Source organism: Talpa occidentalis, unplaced genomic scaffold, assembly GCF_014898055.3.
Source record: "Talpa occidentalis isolate TD23 unplaced genomic scaffold, MPIMG_talOcc4v2.1 talOcc4.8, whole genome shotgun sequence".
NCBI classification, from domain to species: Eukaryota; Metazoa; Chordata; class Mammalia; order Eulipotyphla; family Talpidae; genus Talpa; species Talpa occidentalis.
This window is the reverse complement of record NW_023605194.1, coordinates 116,479,017-116,491,476: the sequence shown is the minus strand read 5'-3', so window position 1 is coordinate 116,491,476 and position 12,460 is coordinate 116,479,017. Positions and strand designations below refer to the sequence as shown.

Genomic DNA, 12,460 nt, shown 5'->3' with positions numbered 1-12,460 from the left:
TGCTCTCTCTGCGGGCTCGGCGCTGCCAGCGGCAGCGGGCACCCTGACAGGTCCATTTCCTCTCAATTTAATGTCCGTGATGCAAATGGATTGAGGGGGACATAAGAGAGTGACCCTGAAGGCCCTTCCCTGACAGCCTTGGCCACACAGCTGGTGGGCGCGTCCCCTGGACCCAGGATTCAAACACTGAGACCCTCGGACAAGTGAGGGGCAGAGGAGAGGCGGGGAGGCCCTCTTGCAGCCTCTTGTCCCTCACTTTCCCTTCATCTTTAGGCCAAAGCCCCGAGAAAAAAGTTCTGTTGAGATTCCTCTTGCCATTTCACCTCTCCAGCGCTGCCCTTGTGTCGTTTTCTGAGCTTTTCATTATCCAGGAAGGAAGCAGCTGCGCAGCCACTGCCCTCAGTCATCCGCTGACAGAACCTCGGCCCGACACGTTTGTCTTCCACCTGGGAGGCTCCTCAGACTGGCTTCTCCGAACCTTGCCTCAGCAAGGAGGGAAGACAGGGAGCTGGAATATTTCACTCCCCCACACGCTGTTCTCGCTAGATCTCTTGTTCTCCCATCCCAGAAACTAGTTCGTCTTTTATCTTAGCTGCTTAAATTATATTTTAAATCTTTTCAAACAGACGAGAGCTTTGGATGGACTAGGCAAGAGGCAGGAAACGAAAAAGATGAACGTGGTTATTCAAAACAACAAGCACTTTCATTTACCACTTGTTACTATTTTTACTTTTTTTTTTTTTGATGAGCCAATTTTTTTATTTGCTCATTTCTTGCATTTGAAGTACTCCTCGATGACATCCTGGGCCTGAGACTCTTTGCCATAGTCCTTAACTACCACACAAGGGCAGCCAACCACTTTACGGGGCTTCCCCTCTCTGTCTTACCCTTTTCGCCCAGGTTTTTGTTGTCATCAACCTTAATTAAGATGATCTGGTGTTCAGCACAAAGGGTCTCCACCAACTTGACGTACTTGGGTTCATCACAGTTGGATGCAAGCACACAAAGATGGGCTTGGTGCTTGTCTAAGGCTTTTGTCAGCTTTGCGAATTCCACGTGTTAGGCCATCGTGAAGGAGGGCGGTCTTCAGCACCTCTTGCAAAGCAGTATCAGCGTCCATGATGCCTCCAGCAGCAATGCCTTCCTCGGCCACGGCGGTGGATGACGGGTGGAGCCGAATCTTGAATGCACCTGAGCCTCCGCCTCTGCGCTACTCGGGTGGCAGGGAAAGAGTATTTTTACTTTTTTCTTGTTAAAATATAGTTGGGGCCTCCCTGGGGGCACGAGGGGTTAAGTCTCAGCACTCTGAAGCTGTCTGCAGTCTCTGCAGCACGGGTTCGATTCCTGGCTGGCCAGGGAGATACCCACATGGCACAGCAGACCTCTCCTGTCTCATCCGCTGCTCCCCTCAGCAGTGGATTTCAGTGGAGCCGCCTGTTCTGTTCCCTGCTCTATCTCTGGTGAATCCTCTCACCCCCCACACCTCTGGCCTGTACCCCAGTTCTTATATGCATGAATAAAAAAAATCTTTTAAAAATAATAAAATAAAATACAGATGGGATGAATAGACATTGACGTCTCCTGTGGATAGATGACACCTTCTTTAAGGCCGCAGTGCGGAACAGGGCGGCAGGGTCTGCGTCCATTTACATGCTCGACCTGCAGAAAACCTTCCCACCAGGACGGCTGCTCTCTGCAGGCCAGTGCGGCCTCCCACTTCCGCCACGTTGATCTCATCACACACAAGAGAGCCATGATATTATTAACAAGTTAGCATGTGGATATGTTTTCTGCTTTATTTCCGGTAGAATGTGTTTGGATGCAAGTCGCAAGCATTAATTCTACCAGCTCAGCGTTAAGGAAGATTCACTTAACGAGATTTCCAAAGCATGGCGGCCCCAGGTGTGGCCCAGCCGGGCTCTCCTCCCTGCGTGTCCTCCCCACTGCCCTGGCCGCACCTGTGCTGGGTCCTCGGGCGAGGTCTCACTCTGGCCACTTAATGGTGAGGGCGATTTCAATTTTCACGCCCAGCACAAAAGTGTCCTGAGGCATAAACGAGCCATTTCTCCCTCATGGACTTGTTAAGAGCAGAAAAGTTCCCAAAATCCCAGAAGTCACTCCTTGCCCCAACAATTTCTCAAAAAGTATTGACAAAAATAGCCTGATACCTGAGCTAGTCACTGACACGCAATCAGTCCACACTATATAGATACTTTGATTGGTTTTTACTCAGCACCAAACCGGTTCTGGAGCAGGAGAAGTGGCAGGGAGCAGAGGAGAGAGTGGAGCTGGGCAGTGAACCCTGCTGTGGGAGGCCTCCAAGGACCCTGGGGTCAGTGCTGTGGAGGCCATGGGGCTTCTGCTACAATTTTGCAGGAAGAAAAGGGAAAAGCCTTCTCAAAGGAAAGATAAAATGCATTCAGACGGAAAATAAAAATGTAACAAGTGTATAAAGACAATCAAACACACCTGAAGGTAGAACCCGAGGAAAGCCCTGATCCAGAAATTCTATTTAAAAATATTAGTGTGTTTCTAAAATTCACAGTTGTCAGGTCACTAATGTATTGATAATTTATGGAAATATGTAAGTTCACACAGATTAATGCTTTTAAATTTCAATGCTCTAATTTTAGTGCTTTAAAATGTCAACAGGTGGGTCTTAAAATGTACATTATCCCTACAAGCCTATTATTAAAGTATGTATTTCAGTAAAATAAAACAATGAGCACCAGTGCCCAGTCATGAGCAACAGAATGGCACCTTCAGTGAGCTTAGTCCTGTTCCTTTTACTGCTGAAAACACAGCTGAAGGCTAACAAGATGCCTTGCAGGACAGTAAATAAACAGGCAACTAATACCTAGCAGCTGAAAGGTGACATTAAGGAGAGGGAGAAAGGGGTGGGGCTACCCCCCAACATAAGGACAGGGAGTTATTATCTTACCTGCCGGGATCTGCTAGGGTCTCCCTGAGAGACTGCCAGTTGACCAGAAGGAGGAAGCAGACACAGAGTCTGCAGATAGCAGGGCATGGTGCACTCAGGTCAAGAGAAGAGCAAAAAATGGGCCTTCTTGGAGGCACAAAGGGTCAAGTCTCAGCACTGTGAAGCTATCAGCAGCCACTGCAGCACCAGTTCGAGCCCTGGCCAGGGAGCTACCCACATGGCGCAGCAGACCTCTCCTGTCTCGCCCGCTGCTCCCCTCAGCAGTGGATTTCAGCGGATCTGCCTGCTCTGCTCCCCACTCTGCCACTGGTGAATGCTCTCACACCCCTCCCCTATCTTTGGCCCACACCCCAGCTCTTGCATGCTTGCATAAATAAATATTTAAAGAAAAAAGAGAAGAGCAAAAAATTAGGGGAAAAATTGTGTCATTTTCTCAACAGGATTTTTTTTTAAGGCTGCCACCACAGTAAAATTGTTCATTTTGCAAATGTTATTCTTACTTTTTCTTAAATTTTTTACAGTCAAGACCTAGTTGTGGAAACAGGAAAATTTCATTATGTATTGAAACTTACAGCAACATTCCTACTAGGATATTATCACCAAAGGAAAAATAATAGTTCATCGGATGGTTGCTTCCATTAAAGAAGGTTTCTTTCTGTGTTAGAACCCAAACTGCTGGCACTTCTTAGGCACATCCCGGGCTTATTACAAACCGCACCATTTTCCATGACAGGATAGAACATTGAAATAAAGAGAAATGGATAAAAATGTGTCAGACTTGTAAAACATTCTCTGAGGGAAAGACATGGTGTGTCTGTCAAAAAGGAGTCACTGGCAACACAGATCCTACAGTGGGCAGAGATAATTATCCAAGAGCTGGTGTAACAGCTTCAGTGTCGCGCTCAAGCGACTCTGTTTCCTTTGAATTATCCAAAAGGCTGACAGGAAGATAATGCATATCATGCTTCTAAAATATGGTATATTTTTTATCAAAGATTCCTGCTTTTATTGATATCTATTATCACATTCCATGCCCAACATGCATTTGTGAAATTAGTAGAATCTCCTCCTCCTGTAGAAGGAGGTCTTGAGAATTTGCCTGTTTCTGATAACTGTATCTGGGGGGTGTGTCCATCTGCCTGTTTACCGCCCTGTGCGTTACATTCTGCTATCAATCTTATTACAAAGAAGAGGCTGAGACCATTTTTTGATGTTTATACACAATTTTAAAACATCAACCTTCCCCGTTTCTCTTTGCTGAAAATGTCCAGAGGAACGCAGCGGGGTTCTTGCCTTTGGTGTAGAAAGGAGTTCAAATTAGTCAGGTCCCTTCCTGCGCCTTGTAACCCTCGCCCAACCCTGCAGCCAACCCACATAAACACCCCGACCAGCCCACTTGCCCTGCTCTCCTAAGGCATCTTTTTGGCCAGTGTGGAAATCACCTGCTTTCCCCAGAAAGCCTCACGCCATGGGTCCTCGGCTCTGACATGATGGCCACTGTTGCTGGAAATCCATCTTCTGATTGCAGAGGCCACAGCACATCTCTCTGTTCTTGCAAGTTACTTATTTTGTTACTAATTTTGTGCTCAAAATGCTTTTCTTGAAAGAGAACACACACAGGTATAATCTACATTGAGGTCTTGCTTCTAACTGGTGCATAGTAGTCACTTTTTACTTCTTTGTGTCCCCACTGTGCTGCCATCAGTCCTCTGCCCCTGCAGAGGATACAGGGGTGATCTACGCACACTCCTCTCGGGAACGCAAACGATGACACTCCACGTATGTAGCCAGGTCTGACGTTGTGTTTGCTTATCCTTTGTGTGTTTTCTGTTTTTGTTCCTTGATTTGCAAAAATAGTTGGCCTATGTTAAATATTATGTCCCAAATGTGCAGTTCACAAATAGCTTCCTCAGACAGTCACCTTTCTGCTAACCCGAGCTGGCTGATCCGTTGTGCAAAGGTAATCTTAACTGAATACAGGCAGGCCCTCAGCTTCTTATCATTCCTGCCTCCTGGTCCTGCTTAAGAAGCGCTGCTCCCCGTGCCGGTAACCAAGACAGTCTCCATGCTAGGGGTCCATTGTTTCATGGAGTGCAAGATAAGGATCTAGTTTATTTTTCTTCTAAGCAGTGATTCGGTTTTGCCGAGATCGTATGTGAAACTTACATCCTTTGCTGATTGATTTTGGTGACCTCTTTATCTTCTATCAGTGACCATATTAACACATTCCCATTTCGTGGCTTCTTATGTGCTAGTAGCATGAGACTTATCACCATTTTTTTCTTTTTTCAAACATTGTCTATTTAATCATCTCTATTTTTTAAATAAAATTTGATTGCCATTGTATTGGGTCACTAGTCTAATTTGAGGAGCAAATATCAGCCATTTCATCCATTAATATGTTAAATCATTTTTATTTATTCAGCTCATATTTAAATGAGGGTGATCACATTTATTTAAACAGTTAATAGTTGTAAAATTTCCCCAATAATGCTGAGCCTTTCTTGTTTGATTCTTTCCTAAGATGTAGCACCATTTACTTCTTTATATTTTATGTCATCCTGTAATATATTGGGCTTAAAAGTGCGATGTGAATGCCTTTAAGCAGGGCCGATGATGACAAAGTTAGCAAGGTCATATCATTGTCAGTAAAGTTTCTAGAACACAGAAGCATTAATTGCTTGGGTGGATATAAAAATAAAGTGATTTATTTGGCTTTCAATTTCCTACCTGTGTGCAACTCAGTTATTAGCAGGTGTGGCATATTGTCCTCTAATCAAATTTCTCAAGCCATCTCTATTAAGAAGTCAGTAAAACAAAGTATTGAAATGCAGATTGCATTGATTTGCTCCAAGTTATTGCAAGGTAAGAGGAAACAGTTATCTTAGGTAAATCAATATAATCTACATTAAAGCACATTGTCTCTGAGATGCCAGGAAATATTCAGTGATCTCCATTATAAAAGTGGCCGATGTGACCACCTTGCACTGTCAGTCCTTAAATTTATGACCCTGGCACCTCAAGGGAAGCCAGATTTGTAAACTTTTCACAACCTAAATTTAGTCTCCACTGAGTTTCCTCTCAGTGCTTCTAGCTTATGAACAGAAAGGAAATCAGTGTCTGGATAATTTCATCCTAACCCAATATGATTACCTGATAATATTATATCCTCAAAGTATCCATATATTCGTGTCACTACTATCCCCCGAATTTAAAGGTTTTGGTTATTTTGGTTATGATGATGTCACAGTTCTGTTAAATATTAGCATTCTCAAAAATCTATGGCTTTGCTGTGATTTTTCTCTCTACAAAGTAATTTCTAGTGGTACTGGTGACCCTTGACCTACTCGCTAAAAGAATCTTTTAGTCGTTCCCCAGGTAATAAATATTTCTTTGTTTGAACAAGATGTGAGCTTTATAAATGTTTGCGAAGAAAGCGTAAAACAGCAAAGTTGTTTCTATGCACAGAAAACTGATCCTTTTGAATTGTAGCTAGACAGGAAGAGAACAAAATGTCGGAATGCTAGGATGCTCTTTAATCTCTTCATTATCATATCGCATAAGACTGTCCACAAAATCTCTCTAGGTTCTGAAGAATAAAGGAGTAAACACATTTCCAGGTCACAAAAAGATGTTGCTGAGCCTCAGGAGGGAGATGTGAAGAGCAAGGTCTCTGAGGGCACCATTGCTCTTGGTTGCCAAGTCATTTTTGTCTGCCTGTCCTGAAAATGGGGATGGAGAGGAAGAATTGTGGGTCTTCTGGAATATTTGAAACAGTCCAAAATAGGGTAATTATTTATCTTTATATATTTTATTTATTTATATTTTATGCTTTTATTTTTCATAGGGCCTTACGAATGTAGCTGTCCCTGGCTGGATCACATGGTTGGTTTAAGTTTCTTTTTTCAAAGAAAATGGCCAATTTTCCAAATTGAATGTATCGTTTTACATTCCCAACGGCAGTAGATGAGTTTTATTTCCCCCATGTCTTCAATAGCACTTTGGGATGATCAATCTTTGCGATTTTAGCCAATGGAATTGTTGTGGAGGGATGTTTTACTGTGGCTTTTATTTGCATTTCTCCAACAAATAATGATTCTAAGTAGCTTTTTGTATTTGTTGGCCATTTTTAAAGTTCTTTTGTGAATTGTTTATTAAATTTTCTGTCTGTTTTTCAACTGAAACAATTTTTTATTATTGACATATAGGAGTTCTCAGTGCAAGTTCTCTGTCAGATACGCAGGCAGTGACCACTGTGTCCTGGTCTGTGGCTTTTTTTGTTTTATTTTCTCGTTAGTGACTGGTGAAAAGCCAAATAATTTAATTCTGATGAAGTTCAATTTATCAAAATTTGCATTGACATTTTGTATTTGTGTTCTCTTTAAGAAAATTCTGCCTACTCCGAGGTCATAAAAATTTTTGCATATATCTCCATCTAGAAGTTTTAAGATTTTATGCTTTTTAATAATCACATGTTTTTATTCTTTCATAGATACAAATATTAATGCGAAGAGTTATTGCTATCATTTAAAAAATATGACAATTTTACTTTATTAATTTTCAGGGATAACAAAGATGATGAAAATAGTTAAATGACAATGAAGCACTTACCATGATCCAGAACCTGTCTACTGGAAAATGTCACATCTAGGCTAAGAAAGACACTAGAAGGCACATTCCAACAATTCCCAAAACAAACTGCACTGAAGGAAGTCACGCGTAGGCTCACTCATGAAACTAATTGTACATTTGGAATCTGCAAACAGCTCAGTTTCATCAGCAAACTCCATTTCTCTGAACATATTATCTTATTGTATAATGTGCACTGTGCATTTTGGGTTTTGCTTTTGCTTTTGTTTGTCAGGAGAGAAGCCTTGCTATTTGTAGTCAAAGCTTGTCATTTCCTTATTGAATTAGTCTTTCTGGGGTGGAAACTATGCAAAAGTGTAAATATATGAATTCAAGTAATCTATTTTAAGATACGTTCTTTTGTAAATTCCCCAAAGATATATTTAATATTTAAAACAGTTCACTTGTCTGTCTTTCTTTGTGGAACAAATGTCACACACGTAAGTGTAAATCCACACCATCAGCAGAATTATATATACTCAGTCATTACACATTCAGTTCTTCTAATCCACTTGACAGTTCACACTCGTTATGGGTTTTCCATTCATTTAAGTGAATTTACATTTAGTTTTCCATTATTAGTGGACATATGTCTATATATCGAAGACAAAGATGGATGGAAGTAAAGTAAATGGCTAAGATACATGTCAAATAGACCCGGGATTATTTTTATAGTGACATTTTATACTTAAAAATAAGTTTTAAAACTTTTCTAGAAATTTAGGGAAGATGCTATAAATATTTGGAAAGTACTGAATGAAAAATAAATAACTGAAATAACTTTCAGTACCGATCAATTTGAGAATGGGTAATAAGTTGAAATCACCATGTTTGTGTGTTATTTTGATTACAAGGGTGGGCTCTCCTTCCAGCTGTACCACTTTTTGATTGATTAGGGCAAGTCTCACAGCTCTGCCCCTCTGCTGCCTGTTCTATAAACAGCGACTGGGTGTCAGGTCACTCCCTGGGATCTTACCTGACTCACCATGCTGACCAGTACCTGACACTATTAAAGGGTAATAAAATGTAGGATGTTGTTATTATCACAGATTTTGCATGTCTTCATTGTATAGAAAGCCCCGTGGCTCTCTAGTTAATATATTAACAGTGTGTAGGCATTTGTATGATCATTTTCAATATATTTTTTAAAATACATTCTCTTGCATATACTTACATTCAAAAAAAAAGAGAGAGAGCGAAAAAACAACACATTTAAAGTCTTCCTATCTCCTAAAATTTTGTGTCCCAAATCAGTAACTTTTTCTGTCTGTCTGTCTATCTATCATCTAATATCTCTCACTCTGTGCATAAATTATTATTCTTTTCCACCAATGTTTTTCTAAAAATAGTGCTCAAACCACCTGGTCTTTATTAAATTATTCCAGAGTCACTCTGAAACATGAGAGCAAATTGTCTAGGAATTTCATCTTTAACACTTGTTCATGTTCCTTATGACACAAAAGTTTGACATTTAATTTTTTGGAAAACTATTCACTATTAACTGTACGTTCCTCCTCGGTAGATGAGTGTTCTCTCCGTGGATAAATAGCTCCAGCTCATCAGCAAGCTCCATTTGTTCACTCTCCAAAGTCTCCCGTGCTTGCATTAGATTATTTAAATGCGCGTCCATTCCTATTTCATTCACATTCATCCTTCAGTTTTGAACCACAATTTATCACTTTCATACCTACCACAGCTTCTTCAAATCTCATATGAAAAACACCACTAAATCCTCTATTACATGTTATACTTCTTTCTCTTCATTCTAACTCACAGTAGGTTGACAGGGAGCAGAGTGGGAAGTACAGATGTGATGGTGAGAGAAGGGATGGACAAAATAAAATACGCATGAAAACCGAAGTGGGGTTACTGGAGGTGAAGAGGGTGGGAACAGGGGTGAAGAGGATATAATAGGTGGTGGCTGGTGTTTGTTTTGTTTTCTTTAAAATAATAAAAATAGTGTATAAATTGTTTGTTTTCATATGAGTTGCATGTAAAGCAACTAAGCACTCTGTTGCTCAGTTTAGCTATTGTGACACCCCCTGCTTCCCGCAGATACCTCCTAGCTCAGACCTGCGCCTCGGTGAGTGCAGGAGCAAGTGACTGGTGGAGGCTGCACCAGTCCAGGATCCTGCCATTAATTTTCAAAATGGCATTTGGGATGGGCTTAGGGTGACAGCATGACTCTGAAGGGGTGTGACCCGATGCTTCTGAATCAGATGCAGTGTTGCAAACCAGTGCTACTTCAATAAGTATAAAATGAAGTAAAAAGGAAACATGCTGGCTTGTCTAATAATAAAAATGCATAATTATTGATAGTCTCTGTTCTTTCTACTCAGTGAAGTCTGCATACTTTTTAAAAATGATTGAGGCACACATAAATTTTAATACACAAAGTTTTGCATTAAATACATGAATAAATTTACATGTATTTATAAGGAAATGTGTAAATAAAATGCCCTTATCCCAAGCGTCCAGCGCTGCCAAGCTGCTGGTGGGCACATGGTTTGAAAATTACTTGCAAGCTACTAGAAGAGATCATTTCCCTGCAGAATACTGACATAATTTTTTCTCTCACTTTTTTGTTTTGGAAGGACCAGAAACTCCATAAAACTTGTGTCTTATTATGGGCAATATTTTCCTTTGTTTCTAATGATTTTCAATAACAAAGCAGTTGTTAGAAAAAATTTTAGCCAAATGTTGTTCTTTAAATCTGCGCCAAAAAGCGATATTATTATGTTTCCACACACTTGTGTAAGAAAAATCAAAGGGAAGAGCTAACAGCTACATCACAGACCTAATTCTAGGTCTATTGCTAGGAATGCTCAGAGAAATAAATAAAAATTGTGCCTCAAAGTACTTGGAAAGATTCTAAAACAATTTTCAGATTTGCCTAGTTAATCTATTTGTATTGCTTTTAACAAATTTAACAGGCAGAAAACTTATTGTCTGTAACACACTTAACCAACCAACAATTAAACCTATTAATGCATTTGATGCATACTTATTTTTTGTGCTTCTTACTTGCATCTCTGCAAAGTATTGTTACAAACAATAAAGAATGCTGAGTCTCTGAGCAATGGAGAAACCAAGTTAAGATTAGATGGTTTCAATAGCTAGTTTATAATTAGACATAATATACCCAATTAATAAAGATACCCAAAGCAAGCAAGAAGTAAGTTTGGTTCTTTTTTCTTTATTTTATCCTATTTTTTTTATGGCTTATAAGCAACAGTGTAGATGGAAGATTCCACTAATTTCAAAGGAAGGGAGAAGGCACTCGCAGTGGGTGGGTGTGTTCACACTCCAGGAGAGCTCTGGAGATCTGGGCACAGAGCCAGAAATTAAGGATGCTCTAGAAAAACACCCTAATTTTATAGAAAAGGAAATAAATTCAGTATTTTTTCCATGGACACAGGGAACCAATTATGCTGATTCTCCAAGGATAATGAGAGAGTTTGAATACAGTGTACTAAGTTAAAAACATCCACGGCAATGAAAACTGTCATATTTTCACATGATGTGTCTGAAGATAAAATGTATACACTTACTTGAAATGGGTTCAATTAAAAAACAATAAATAAAAATAATCAGTTCAACTAAAGCTGAAATGTGTCCACTTCAGCTTCTCTTGGTCATTCTCTTTTTATTACAAAATATGTTTCGAACAAAAGCTAAGATTTTATCCTCTGGTGGTTTTTCTATTTTAGGGGAAATAATAAAAAATGCGGAGCACAATTAAGAACATTGCTCCAGTGTCACTGCAAGGATTCAGAAACTATGGTAAGTGATTTCCGAGTTGTATCTGAAAAAAACTTCAGGATTTGAAAAAGTATTAAGTCACTGAGTTATATTAAAAGATATCAAACATATGAAAAATAATGTATGTTTATTATGAAAAAGGTGAATATTCAGCATAAAAAGGGCCAGCTGTGTATGCGGAACCTAATTAATTCTTCTTGAGCGTAACTGTGAATCAGGATGTGAGTGCCTGTGATACTCTTATTAATAGAATTTTTTTTTCACAATTGATTTTGAGTGTCACTACCACATTAATTCACACATATTATGTAAAAGAGAAAAAAGTAAAATATGCTTGATATACAGATTATCTCTTTTTGGCTTATTTTGTAATTTTGTTTACAGATAAATATTTTGACGAATTCAAATATTTTATAGATATTTTTAGTGGGAATCTAAAATTCCTACTTTTTATAAACTTTTGGGCTTTTAATAACAATAACCTGTTGTAAAAATCAGGAACCATGTTTTCTACAGAAAGCATGTTTTCTCATCTTAGTGTGTTAAGAATTTGAAACAACTTATTTTTTAAGGAACTGTATATACTCAACTGTGTGACATGCTTGACTCATTTTCATTTTTTATGCTAAATTCAAGGAAGTATTCCTTGTATGAGGTTTCCACTGTCAAAATTTCAAGTTAGATTATATATCTTTGGCGCAAACCATTTGCTATTCTGAATTTTAAAAATGAGTTTAGCTGTATAACTTTTCAGGATAGATTGTTGGGGCAAAACAATTTTTATTTGCTATTAAAAATATAGTCAACATTTTAACTTTATACAAAAACGGTTCTCAACATCACGGAAGATTTTCTTGGAATTCTAGAGTCAAATAAGATTGTTAATTCCTAACCTTTCAGCCTGACCCAGCTATACCCAGGTTTATTCTAGATGATGGGTTGTGAAATGATTGGCTTTCAAAAACTCATTTTTTAATTTTGTTTTAATTGACATGAATCTTTTATGTCTGCCTTGTCAGCAGTAAAAGACTTTTCATTTTAATTGGAAACTTTTGATTTGCTGTGGGCTTGGAAACTAGATTACAGTGATAAAAACTTTCGTTAAATGAGTGAAATAAAAGTTGAGGG

General features: G+C 39.2%; 1 pseudogene; it reads right to left on the bottom strand.

Annotated features, from left to right (window-relative positions):
* Positions 1-753: 753 nt before the first annotated feature.
* LOC119234776 (40S ribosomal protein S12-like) lies at positions 754-3,028 on the bottom strand (annotated as a pseudogene).
* Between the last annotated feature and the right edge of the window lie 9,432 nt (positions 3,029-12,460).